The 13,981-nt window shown below is 40.5% G+C and overlaps 1 protein-coding gene across 6 annotated transcripts in view; it reads right to left on the bottom strand.

The window, feature by feature from the left end:
* L3MBTL3 (L3MBTL histone methyl-lysine binding protein 3) overlaps positions 1–10,595 on the bottom strand; it is a 168,942-nt gene extending 158,347 nt beyond the window's left edge. For 5 of the 6 annotated variants that reach the window (XM_074187570.1, XM_074187568.1, XM_074187567.1 and 2 more), the window contains exon 1: positions 10,509–10,595. The gene's annotated coding sequence lies outside the window, so the exon portion shown is untranslated. Of the gene's footprint in view, positions 1–8,699; positions 8,731–10,508 lie in introns of those variants that run through there. The other variant, XM_074187565.1, reaches the window with a different exon arrangement.
* Positions 10,596–13,981: the final 3,386 nt, after the last annotated feature.

Genomic DNA, 13,981 nt, shown 5'->3' with positions numbered 1-13,981 from the left:
AAACTGTAACAATGTCATCACCATTATAATAGCTATTAAAGGATTCTAACAAACAAATAATAAATTCTAAAAAATATAATGGGTATTAAAGGATTCTAATAAATGAAAGGCAGTGTAGCTTAGCAGATAAAGAGATAGTCCTATATTCGGGAAGCCTGGAGTTCAAGACTATTCTCTAATATATATCTAAACTGTGACACTGGTAAAGTCACTTAAGGTCTAAGTACAAGTGTGTGTGTGTGTGTGTGTGTGTGTGTGTGTGTGTGTGTGTGTGTGTGTGCATGTATACACAAATATGTGAAATATGTATATATATATGTGTGTGTGTGTGTGTACACACACACACACACACACACACACACATAATTCGTTCTTTTCAACAGTGAGAGGTAGAATTATTAGCCCCATTTTCCAGATGAAGAAGTAGAAGGCTAAAGGGCTTAAATGACTGGCCTTAAAGTCTTAAGCCCAGATCTTCCTAACTCCTAAAATTAATAAATTGAAGATTTGTACACTAAGACTTCCTACACCAACCAGGAAGAAACTGCATTTAGACCACCAAAGGGAAAAAAATTAAACTCCTTTAAGGCAAAAACTTCTGCACACAGTAGGCATTACATAAAAGCTAGTTAGCTAACCTGCAAAAATATAACTCAATTACAGCTAACTTGCAAAACAAATTTTTGACACTAAGTTTTCAAAAAAGGCAAGTATCCTACACCATATAAAATGTAACTACTTACAAACCAGTCATCTTAATTATCTGTTAGTTGAGAAAGTTTGGTTTGGGAAAAAAAATTGTCATACTTTTCCTTCCTCAACAATTTGGGTTTTGACTGTATAGCAATTTCATCAGGGAATATACCAATAATCAAAGAAAAAGTTAAAACTCAAAACCATCAATAATCACCTTTGTAAAGGCAAGTATAGACAAGGTTTGAAAATAATATAGAGTATCAGAATATTAGACTCTAGACTTGCACCAAGAAAGAATCCAGACCTTAGTCAATTAAAAGTTCCAAAACACTGGTTCAAGGTAGGGGTGGGGAAATGAACCAAGTAGCAGATCCAAGTTCTAGTTCCAGCCCTATCACTGGGGTTCTGTTACCATAGTAAGTTCTTCAGATTCTCCTTTTCCTTGCCTACAAAATGAGGGGGGGCTAGAAAATCTCTCAAGTCATCTTACATCTATAGCTTTCCATGATTCTAGTCCACTTAACTTTTATCTTCACTTTTCTTAATTTTTATCTTTACTTTTCTTAACTCCAATACTAATTATGGCATTTAAGTTTACATCATCAGTTCTCCTATGGATAGTCAGTTTATCACTTTTGTAACTAAAATCAACACTTCCATATTTGGAGTATTTGTTTCTGTTATTTACAACTATCACTTAAGTATCCAATTATTACTATCCTACCCAGTTTTTTTTACAAGTGTAATTATGCAAAACATATTTCTATATTAGTCATGTAAAAAATAGATAAAAATAAAAACTCAAGAAAAACAAAGTTAAAAGTATGTTTTAATGTGCATTCAGATTTCATCAGTTCTTTTTTTCTCTGGGGACGGATAGCATTTTTCCCAAAATTTCATAAATCAGCTTCAGAGTTGTCTTTAATCATTGTATTGCTTAGTTTAGCTAAGTCATTCAGTTGATCATCTTACAACATTGCTATGTACAATATTCTCTGGTTCTACTCATTTCACTTTGCATCAATACATGTAAGTCTCTCCAGGTTTTTCTGAGAGGATTTAACCCATCAATTCTTATATATTTACATCATAATCATATGCCACAAATTTTTCAGTCATTCCCCAACTGATTTGCATCCCCTAAATTTTCAATTATTTACCACCAGAAAAGAATCACCATAAATATTTAAGTGTAGTTCCAAATTGCTCTACATCAGAGTTGTCCAATAGGGTAGGCTGAATGCAGCCAACAGGACAATTTTATGCAGCCTGCCTGTGGGTATACTAAATACTTAGTAAATGAAGCTGAGCTATGCAGGGCTCTCACTAAAATGGCAAATCAAAATATATTGTCTATTGTTTCAATAGATTTTTATAACATACACATGTCTCTATACACTAGAAGAGTATAAAAAGTGATCTCTGCCTTATGTAAAAGACAAAGATAAGTTATTAAAGAGCCAGAAGTCACATTCTTTTACAAAAAGGCAATCCAGAATTTTGAAAAGTCAATACACAATACTTCTAAAAACAATATGACTTAGGAACTGAATCTCTATACTTTGTCCTTGAAATCTCCCTTTCACAAAGATGGTAATTTCAACAAATCACCATGTTTTAATAAGCAACATACTGTTCTCTTTGTACAAAAAGAATATATATTTTTGTGCCTGCAGTGTTTTCATATATTTACTTCCCCCATGATATCTGTGGTGAACTGTACACAAGGTTACTATCTGTAAGAGTATGGAACAAATCTGTTTAATATGTTGAATACAGTCTTGAAGACAATTCTACATGGTTGACAGATATAGAAAATAATTTTTTTAGTTATTTTCTAAGTTTTTCATAAATCAGGCCTTTTAGATTTTATATACAAGTGCTTAGACCTTATATGTGTATGTGCTATATACATTCAGAGTTGCTATTCAATCTGCATTAATCATTATCATTTAAAGCAAAGAAAGGAAAATAAAAAGTTGAAGTGTAAGACAATAAGGGAAGACATACAAAAGATTTAAATTCACTATAAATTCCATAAGAGCAGAAATAATCTTCTTGTAAATTATCTATCCTTGTTCCCTATAACATGTGATACACATACATTAGTGTTCTGCACATAGTAGGTACTTAATGTTTCTTGACAGTGAATGAAACAGTAGAATATCAGTTGACTGACATACTATACCCATGTCACCAATTACCTCCCACTGACCTCACAAGTTCTTTACTCAGAAAAAAAAAAGAAAAAACCCTAGAGAAGAGATGGGTTACAACAAAAACCTTATGGGACTCAAGCTGAATTGACTTTGCCATAGAAAAGTTGGCACATAATATACTGGAAAGTCACTATAACTCTATTATGCTATGGACTAGTTTGAGGCAGATTATCTTGGACCTCAACCAAGGGGGGTTTTAGTTACCCAAAGGACCTCATTATAAATTTCCTTCAGCTCCCAAAGAACAGTTATAGTGAGGATGCAGTGTAAGATCTTTCAGAGTACTGCTATTATGCAAATTTAAAATATTTCATTCCAGTTCCCCAGTACTTAAGAATAAAACAATCTAACTCCAGTAATGATTATGTGCAATTGAAATGCTAGTTAAGAACCTGCCATCCAGAAAAGAATCAAGGATAACTTAAGGGCTATTTAAAACTGTCAATTCAAGTCCTTCTTAGACAAATGGTAGAGCAGGTAAGGGAGAATAGACACCTGCAAACTCTTCTCATCCAGGATTTTCATCTTTGATCCAGAAAAACAAATATATATATATATACATATATATATATATATGTATATATATATATATATTCACCAAGTACACCAGAACCTCTTCTTCAACCAATGTTTCTGCTAGTGTCCAAGCACAGACACCTTATAACTTACATATGTAACTCATTACATTGATGTTATGACAAGAAAGCAAACAAAAAATTACAAAAGAAGTTTTTTCCATAAAGTCCCAATTTAATGTCTCCTGGAGATTTGTAAATGACCTTGGATTCTTCAAAAAATATTCTAGAGGAACACAAACTCTAAGTCAGCTTTCCAAAGACCAACTTAGCTAAATGCAGAGAAACTCATCATTAGTAGGCTGGCCATGTGGTGACAAATTCCTTGGCTATGGTAACTGATAAAACAAAGAAAAATACAAAATGGACTTCAATCACATGTGGTCCTGTTCTTATTGTAATGACAGTACCAGATGGGCAAAAAAGGGGATGGAGAAGACTAAGAATCAAATCTTTTTAGATTCTCCATAGTCTTTGACACTACCATTGGCATTCTAACTGTGAGATCACTGTCCAATGACCAATGGTCCAGTAATGGTCCCACTACTGGAAAAATTGAACCACATTAATCATGACTGGTTTTTTTTGCTACAAATGAAATCAGTAGGGGAAAAAAAGAAAGGAAGAAAAACTAAATGGAAAGATGACTTAAAGTATTTTTCTTGAGAGCAAATTAAAGAGTTTTAGATATTGCATTTGTTATGCCCCCAAAGGCAACAAGAATCATCATTGCATGGGATATTCAATCAGCCCCAAATGCATTGCTTATTATAAATATATGCAAAAAGACCACCAGAAGATAAGTGCTGATTAAGTCTGGGTATCTCTTGCAGAGGATGAAGAGAAAGGGGAATTCTTCAAAGAACTTGATAACATCTCCAAATGAAATAAACATACATTTTGATACTTTATGATTTCAATGCAAGGGTAGAAATAGATGAAAACAATGAAAAATATTAGAAAACATTAATCAGTGGGACAAGAGGCAAAATACTATTCTGACTAAATGGATACAAGCCTCACTGCTATCAAATGAATATTTTATTTAATAAAAAATACCAGAAAGTACAAAATAGACACAATGAACACCAAATTCTATAACATAAGATGAAATGAATTATATTTCAATAAATAGGAAATGCCTCATTACTGCTTTTTGAGGTTAATTTTTTATTACCTGTTTACCAAATTAGACCACTAACTTACTAAAGTGAAGACTAAGATTAGTACAAAACTACAAGAAAAATGAGAAAAAGATATGACTTGAAATCATAGCAATTCTATATTAACCTAATTAACCCAATGACTTGTGATGAAAATGGCATATGGGTAGAACTAAGACACTATAATAATAGCATACAGAACTTCATCCATGTGCATCAGCTTCCATAAAAGCGAGTCTAAAAGGTCTAAAAAAAACCTTAACCTTAATTAGAAATCATTTAATGTAATTGCCAAGAAAATATGTATGTGCATACATACATACATACAGACATACATACATATATATATATATATATGTATGTATACACAGATACACATATAGAGATAGAGATATATAGATACGGTAGATCAACAGCAGATGTCTTTGATGAAGGATGTGGCCAGTTTATAAGTGGTATCACCAGGGGGAAAAAATCATTTTACAACATGCTAAGAAACCTAACTAAAGTCACCCCAAAGGTTTTAAGGTTGAGGATGGAAGAACCACAATCAGAGGAAAAATGGGAACAATCTGTAAAACTTTCATAATAAATATATATAAATGTGTCTATATATGTGTGTGTGTGTTTAAACCATCAAGGACTATAGAGTCCTTAGCACTTGGATGCCAACAACACAGTCCTAGATAAACAGAAGAGGTAGAAATGGCATCAAAGAGAACAAAGATAAGGAAAAGCAGCTAGATTAGACAATATAAAAGATCCATGCTGGAAGTGACACAATTGTGGGGATGCTAAGAAATCTTTCCTGGAGATACCTGGAGATGGGGAAATTACCAAAGTCTTAAGAGAATCTCAGACCTGTTAATATGGCAATCAGATTATCAGCAAATACATACATATATGTATATATATATATATATATATATATATTCCTACTTTACAATCAATATAAATGTTTTTATGAAAATTATCTATACACACAAAGAGAAAACATCCACTTTCAATGAAGGCATCAGTAAAGAATAAGCAGATCTTTGCAACCAATATTCCAGAGGTTCCATCTTTACAAAATAACAAATCATTGAAAGAAGTATCTAATGCAAGATCCAACTTGTCATTGTTTCTTGTATACAAAGAAGCATTTGATTCCATGTAGCAAAATATGGTCTTAAATGGTCTCTTCCAACTAGGTATCATCCATCCAAACATCAAAAGACCCCTTGAAAGATTTAGCAACATAGACAGCCTTTTCTGACAATCATCTGATCACAAATAAAACAGTAAACTGTATCTAGTCAGAGATATTCTTTAAGGTCATAGAAAAAATTCAGTCCAGGGTCCCAGTTGAAAGGGATCTCTATGGATGAGTTCCTGCAAGTGCTACTATTGGTAGATGACATTGTGATAGTTGCCTCAAACATCAGAATATTTGCAGTCAGCTACTCAAGAATTCAGACCATCTACACAAGAAAAGCCAAGTGAATAATAACTATTGTTCAGATTACATTATATAGAGTTGGATGGGCAACCTATAGAACTTGTCCATCTATGTGTATACATCTTGATCAGACAATACAAAAGGGCAAGTTGGGCACAGAACTGAATAAGAGGAGAAACTGCAAAGTGACTCTTATGACCTCAAATTTCTGCCAGAAATAAAGGTCCATCTTTTTAATACCAATAACAGTGTTTTCATTATGTCTGTGAAGTCATGGAACACTCATAATTATGAAAGAATTAAAAATGAATATCACCCAGAGGACAATACAGAGGAACAAAGGAGTGTGTGAGTAAAGTAAAAGCATGAAACAAAATAGTAACCTAAAAGAAGTAAAGGATGTTCCACAGAAATGTATGATCAAAAAACTGGCTGATGACACAGCCAGAACAAGGAATTTGAGTAGAAAACTTTTGTATTTCTGTTATTTTCCACTTGTCAGGAGCAAGCAAAAAAGGTCTCTAGCACAACCTATAGACTCCCTGTACTGAACTCAGATGAGGTCATGGATGAGAGTCACACAGGATAGGCAAACATGTGTGATTTATGATCTTCATCCATAGAGGAAACACCCATTCTGATGAAATCAAGGTCTAGGAGGCTTCCTTTCATAATTTCTGCATTGAAAAATTAAGTTCTGAAGCAAAGACAATGAATACAAAATGGATCTGTGAACTGATTGCCTCCAGCAAGTGACACAAATTGCAACTCATTTGTCTGCCCATCCTATGCAAGTCTTGTCAACACCAAATTTGCTAGCAACTTTCCTTGATTTCTTCTGATATTTTGAGGATACCCTGTAGAGCACTCTGGTTGTTCAGTTGTCATTCCTCGTCACATAACCAACCCATATACTCTTCCTATAATACAGTTCCTTTGATGACATACTTTATAGCTTTGTTTAAAACTAAAATGCAACAAAGTTTTAAGTTTTCCCCAAATAGTAACCATACCAAAAAATTGCCTTTTAAAAACCTTAAAAAGTCTAGACTGGCCTCCTAAAGATGAAGTCATTTGTTTCACTGGGTCTCTACATATCAGATTTTAAATCTATAATCTCAAAAAAAAATCAAAACCATTTTGCACATGGGAAGTGGAAAGGGAAAGTAGAAGAAACTGCTTTAAATACTCTTTGCATATATCTAAAGATTTTTTAATTATAAAAAATTCAAAGTAAATTTGATTTTTTATTCAAATTGAAGATTTCTTTGAATCATTTTAAGTCAAACTGACATTCCATGTTTTAAAAATATAAGCATTAGCCTTTGTATCGTTACAAAATTTACTTTCAAATCCATTTTGCCATAAAGCTCAAAACAGTACTATGCCTATTGGAAGCTGTGACTCAAACACAGAGTCGTTCACAGGATCTATAAATACTTGTTGCTCATCTAGGGACCTTCGGATCTCAAGATAAAGCGCAGATCTCTGGGTTCTATTCGTACCTTCACACCTTTATGATTTAGCAAATTCACTGCTCTTTGGTACCCAGCATTCCACATCCACTCTTGGACACTGGTTGAGAGCTCCTAATTACTTCCAGGTCTAAATAGATACTTTCCTCCAAGTAAAGGCCAGACTTTGTATGTTTTGCCTTCCGAACTTGAAGACGCGACTTTAACCACTAGAGGTCTCCCCTTGGCCAGTTTTGCACGTACGCTATTTTTGCTGCACTTGAAACTTTCAGGAGAAATGCTCTCTCCTCGACTCAGCCAGTGTTTTTTTTCCTGAAAAACTTGCGCAAAAATCCACGCGACCGAGGTTCAGCAATAACCACGTCTCAGGCTTTACAGGATCAGAAATGAAGGCAGCCCCAAAGAAGGTCCGAGTGCTTTTTAAAGAATTAACCAACCTGCCAACCCCCAGGCGGGTTATAACCAACGCCCCCCCCCCACTCACCTCCCCCCAAGTTCTTTCTTCTCTAGTGAATTTCACATCTGTGATCTGACTTTTCTTGTGAACTTGGAGAACAATTAGAAATCTATTTCCGCCTTGGTGAAGGCACACTTTCCTTTCTCTCTTAATCAATTTTTCTGTCGGGTTTTTTTTTTGAAAAGCAGAAAAAAAAACAAGGCGGTAAAGGGAGGGATGAATCCTGAGTTGGGGGAAGGGAAAGGAAGGGCTGGGGTGTTCAATGCGCCTGAGGAAGTTGCATAAGGAAAGAGGCTCCGTTTTTTTTCGGGTGCTCTTCTCCTCCAACAAAGTCGGCGGTGTGTCCGAGGAGCGGGAAGCGGCCAGGGGAACGCCGGCAAATTTTACCTCTATCTCCCGGGGACTGAGGCTCGCCCGGGTCCTACCCACCCCGCCAGGAGAGAGCGGACGGGCTCCCGGACACCCCCACCCCTCCAAGGGGAAGGCGGAAAGGAAGCCGCCCTCTTTTTAAACTTTCTCTCACGGTCTAACCGTGGGTCGGGTTCGGCCCCAAAAGGGGGGGGGGAAAAAGCCAACATCGGGACTTTTTAAAAAATCTGTAGGGGTAATAAAGTTTGGGGAAGGCTGGCAGCCCGTGCCCCCCCCCCCCGCCGCCCCCGCCCGCTTCCCTCACCTCGGGGGGCCGTGGGGGTGCGCGGCCGCCACCTCCGCATCCCCGGGCCGGCCCCGACTCTCCCGCCCGCCGCCGGGCGGGTCGCGGGCCCAGCACCCCCCAGCCCCGGGCGCCTGGGCGGCTGCACCCGCACGCGCGGCGGGCGCCTGGGCGCAGGCTGGACTTTGCCTCCACCTCTCCCCCTCCGCACACTCGCTCGCTCGCACACCCTCCCCAACGCGCCGACCCCCCTTTCCCCTTCCCCCAAATCCGGGCGTAAACAAGTTGGGGAGCAGCCGCCGCCGCCGCGCCTCCCCCTCCCCCGCCGCGGCTTGCACACTCACTCACACTCACACACCCGCGCCCGCGCCCGGCCGAGTGCAGCGAGCCGGCGGCGGCGGCGGCGGCGGCGGCCCAGACCCTGGCGGTCCTCGGGAGCCCCCTCCTCCCGGCCCCCCCCCCGAAACGGGACCCGAGGGCCCCCGGCGCCTCCCGCCCCCGAGCACTTTCCTGCCTCTGGCAGAAATAAACCGGGGCGTGTGTGTGTGTGTGTACGAGGGAGGGAGAGGGGGTATTTTTGTGCAACTTTCCCAAAATGGCGGAAATTGGAGCCGATCTATATTAAATTCTCACACACTCCGTAGGAGAGGAGGAGGAGGAGGAGAGGGAGAGAAGAAGAAAATGCAAAGTCCCCTTCCTCCTCCTCCTCTCCTCTCCCCCTCCGCGTGTGCGCGAGCGAGTGTGTGTGAGTGCGTGTGCGCGCCGTGGGTCGGGGAGGCCTCTCCGCCGCGCACACGGCGAGCACACCCTGGGGGAGACGCGCTTGCACATTCAACCAGTCCAGCCTCCGCAGCCCGAGTCGGCAGAAAGTCCCCCGGCCCCTTTTTCCCACTGCCTCGGGCCCCCGGACTTGTCCTGCCGGCTCGCTCGGCCGCTCTCCCCTCCCGAGCGCTCGCTCGGCACAAAGGCCAGCCCCGGGGGGGGGGGGGGGGAGCGGAGCCCGCGGGGGAGCGGAGCCCGGGGGCCGGGGGCCCGGAGCCGGGCCCGGGCGGGGGCGGCGGGGGCCGATGGGCACGGGGACACCGGCCTCCCTCCCCGCCGCCCTCCCCTCCCCGCCCTCGGCCACCACCTAGCCCCCCTCCCCTCGGTCCCCGCCTCCCCCCCCTCCCCGGGCTGCGGCTCCGCTGCACCCACACATGCACGCACCCGGGGCCGGCGACACCGCTCTCCCCGCCCTCCCCTCCCCCTCCCCGCACCGACCCCGCGCTCCGCGTCGGCCGAGACCCCGAAGTGACCGTCTCCGGGGGGTGGGGGGTGCGCGGGGGAGGGGGCGCCCCCACGCATCCCGGAGCCTGTGCGCCTGGCGAGAGCCTTCAGGCGGCCGAGCTGCGCCCCGGCTCCCCTCCTCGCAGCCCCCCACACCCTCCTCCCAGTGCACGCCAAAGGAAAAAAAAAAGACAAGTCTCTCCTCCTCCCCCCCCATTTTTTTCCTTTCTCTTTTCTCTCTCTTTTGTTCCTCTTTCACACTCTCACACACTCTACTTCGGAGGGTGATGCCCAGGGACGCCCCTCTCCAGCCATTTCGGAGTCACTTGCCCACTTTTTCCCCGGGATTAAGTTTGCTCCTCTTTCCCAGAGGCGGAGAGAAGTGGGGGAAAAGCCCCTTCTGTCCTTTTCCCCTCCCCTGATCGTTTCACAAGAGAAGGGTGCGCTCCCTTCCTTCTCGAGGGCTCGGAACTTTCATCTTCACCCAGAAAAATCAATGAATGGCTTTGGCACGTACAAATCTTCGGATTAATTAGAGATTAGATCAGATCAACCGCTTCTTACCCCCAAATTTTCTCTTTTTTTTTCTCCGTCTCACGAGTAGTCCTGACAAATGGTCCAGGGCTGTGGGCGCAGTGCGCATGTGCGCGTAGAGTCAGGGCTGGGGAGAGGGGAAACTGCGCTGCTGCTGCTGCCGCCGCCGCCGCCGCCGCCGCCGCTGCTGCCGCTGCTTCTGCTGCCGCCGCCGTCGCCGCCGCCGCCGCCGGGGGCCGCCGCTGCCGCTGCCGCTGCCGCCGCCGCTGCCGCCGCCGCCGCCGCCGCCGGGGTGGCTCATTCTGGCTTCCCCGTTTCTAAGCTGCTTCGCCTTCGCGGCTGCATTTAAAGCCTGTTAGCAAATACAGCGACCAGCAGATACTATTTCAGGTGCATCTTTTTTTCTACAGCCTTGTCAAACGACTCGGAGCCGTTAAGGCACAGTAAAAACACAGATACACACACGTACACACACACATGCTCACACACACACACACCAAAATGGAAATGAGTGCCCAGGTCTTAGGCGTCTTCATTTTTTTTTTTAACTTTACTTTTCTCAAAACAATGTTCATGGCTGCTAATCTTCAACGTATGCTTTCGGCCATTAGAGATTTTTTTTTTAACAAAAGCATCTCTCACACAAAGCCTAGAGAAGTAGCGGTACGTGCCACAGGTAGAGAAAAATAAGAAATCAAGTTTCAATTCTTGAAGTGATAAAGGTTCAGCGTCTTTAGGACTCCAGCTATGGGTAAAAAAATGTGACTGAAACTTTGAGTTCTTCAGGTTCTATGGTCTCTTATTGAAAATGTGAAAGGTTTAGGTCTAGGTCACGACTTGGAAAGCAGGGTTTTAAGTATTTGACAATGAAACGCACAGAAATCGCTACATTATTGAAAGCGTTAATTACTTCAATCAATTATAAAGTAACCATGAAGTCCTAGGATTGAGAATTATAAACTTTTATTAACATTCCAAAACTGGAAGGGGTCAGCAGAGCATTTAGATAGTGACAATTTTCCACTATTGGCAACATACCTTCATTTAGACCTCTCAGTGCTTCTCTTTTTCTATTAACTAAAAAAAAAAAGCAAATAAAGCAAAACAACAAAACACACCCAAATAACTGAGGCTCTATTAAATATCTGTATGTCAATAACACAACAGTTGACAATCTGAAGAAAAGATTAGCAAGTGTGATTCCAGGAATCAGAAATAAAAGGTGTAAAAGCTGTCCTTGAGAACTGAGGAGGGGAGGGGCCCCCTCTCTGCTGAAGAGAGGCCTATTTCTTTTGCATCTCAACAAAGGGGAAGAGAGTCTTTTCCGAAATTTTTCAGTAAGGCCTACCTAGAATTTAAATTTATCTCACTGTTGAGTGTTTCATATTTTTTAAACTTCCATAATTAAGATTATTCTTGATGTTTATCTTTCAGTGAGGAAATGTTTTCCTGAACCAAATTGAGAAAATATAACTATTAAATTCCTTTTTTTGGAATTGTAAAATTAATTATTTAAGAAAAACATACTTTAAGATCTGTACCATTGGGTATGTGAAGTAGACAGGGTTTAAGCAGTGTGTAAGTAAATGAAAACCATGGATAATCCCAAACTTTTAGTTGGCTTTTGATTTCAAAATCTTCTCTGTGTCCAGTCTTTCTAAGAGCTGTTACCAAACACCCTAATGAACTGATTTGAATTTCAGCTCCTCTCCCACTCTCAACTGGCCTTGTTAAGAATGAGCTGTGAAATGACCAAAGATAGCAAAAGGAAAAAAGGGAAGAGAAAAATGGGCTGTGAATTAGGTAAAAATTTGTTAATCCACCCCATGGTGAACTCAAAGGGATTTCAAATTATTCTAAAAATCTCTTCTAAGTACTTTCTTTGGATAAATTTTGTATCAGATTTACATTGTACCCCCAATCTTAGATTTTTTTGAGGTATCTTATTGAAAATAGGTATATTCCCAAAATCTCCTATAGACATTTCCAGTTATGATAAAATTTCATTTTGCTTTCCTCTTCAGAAAGCAAGATTTCCAAGATTCTGACCCAACTCTTCCCAAATTTCAATTAAAAGAATGTTTTTCATAGTTGAGCATAATATGTTGTGTTTAAAAAACCTCGGGAACATTGAGAGATACATCTCTAACCTTTCAGGGTAATGACATTCTCTCACAAAAAAAAATACTCCATGATGCCACTCTCACTCAAAGAGAAGGTCAGACTTGACTATTGCTCAGGCCTAGTACTTTTGTTTTATAATGTTCTTAGACTTCACAAAAACAATGCTATTTTCCAACCTGTCCTCCAAACTCAAAGTTTTAGGGCAATTTTAGATGCCTCTATGACTTTTGATCTTTACACACAGTCAATGGCTAATGGTAACTGCTTCCACACCATAGCTAGAATCCTACCATTCTTCCCTTTCTCCAGATCTAGATCATTTTTTCATGCATGAACTACACCAACCTCATTGCTGGCCTCTCTATTAGAGTTTTATTCTACATCTCAAATACTGCTGAATAAAACACTTTCCAGACCAAACCCTGTAACCCTGCCATTCATGGCCTTTCTGTGGTTTCTTATCACCATTCAGATCTAGTTCCAAGTTCTGACTCTGGACTTCAAAAATTTTTAGCCACCCTTATTGCCTCCTCAAGTCTGCAAACAGGAATTCTGTACCAGTGAAGCCCCAAATATAGCTAAGGTCACATAAAGATGTAAATAATAAGGGTAAAAATAGAGGGTAAAGCATTTGGGGTGGTGTCTAGGTATACTCAAAAAAGGAAATGTCTCCAAATGGCCCAGTGTAGTTCTGACCTAGCTCTTCTTCCATCAATTTCTTTTGTAGCCCACTAGAACTTAGACATCCCTCCCTATCTCTAATAGTGTTTTATCTCCTTACAAGGCAATCTCCTCCTAGAACCTTCCACAGATTAACCCTATCAATTAATTTGTGCTTCCCCTTAAATTCTATTTCTTTCTTTGTTGTATTCATTGTACAACCCTAACACAGATTAGAGAGTCAGACTGATTATAGGATTGACCTTGAAGTCCAGGAGAGTTGAGTTCAAATCCAGACCCTAACACATAATAGTTATGTAACCAAAAATATTTTTTTTAATGTTGACCAAGTGGTATGATGAGAATAAAAATCAAAATACTCAGAATACTGGAATACAGAATACTGGAATAAAAATCAAGAGACTAAAATTCTAATCCCAATTCTACTGCTGATTAGCTTTAAAGCCTGAGAAAATGACAACTTTTCTGAGCTACTTTCAAATATGTATAATGATACCTTCCCAGCCAATCATGTAAATTTATTGTGAGAATCAACTAAGAATGCATATTAAAACATTTTGGACATTGTTATGCACCAAGCAAATATAAGATGCAATTATAATTTTCAAATGACATAATGAATGTAACTTTAACATATATATTATTAGTATTGTTTTTAATGTCATACCTCTTCCATTATATTTAAAGTTTCTTAAAGG

The sequence above is a fragment of the Macrotis lagotis genome, chromosome 5 (genome assembly GCF_037893015.1).
Source record: "Macrotis lagotis isolate mMagLag1 chromosome 5, bilby.v1.9.chrom.fasta, whole genome shotgun sequence".
In the NCBI taxonomy this organism is placed as follows: domain Eukaryota; kingdom Metazoa; phylum Chordata; class Mammalia; order Peramelemorphia; family Peramelidae; genus Macrotis; species Macrotis lagotis.
This window is presented reverse-complemented; position numbering and strand designations above follow the sequence as displayed.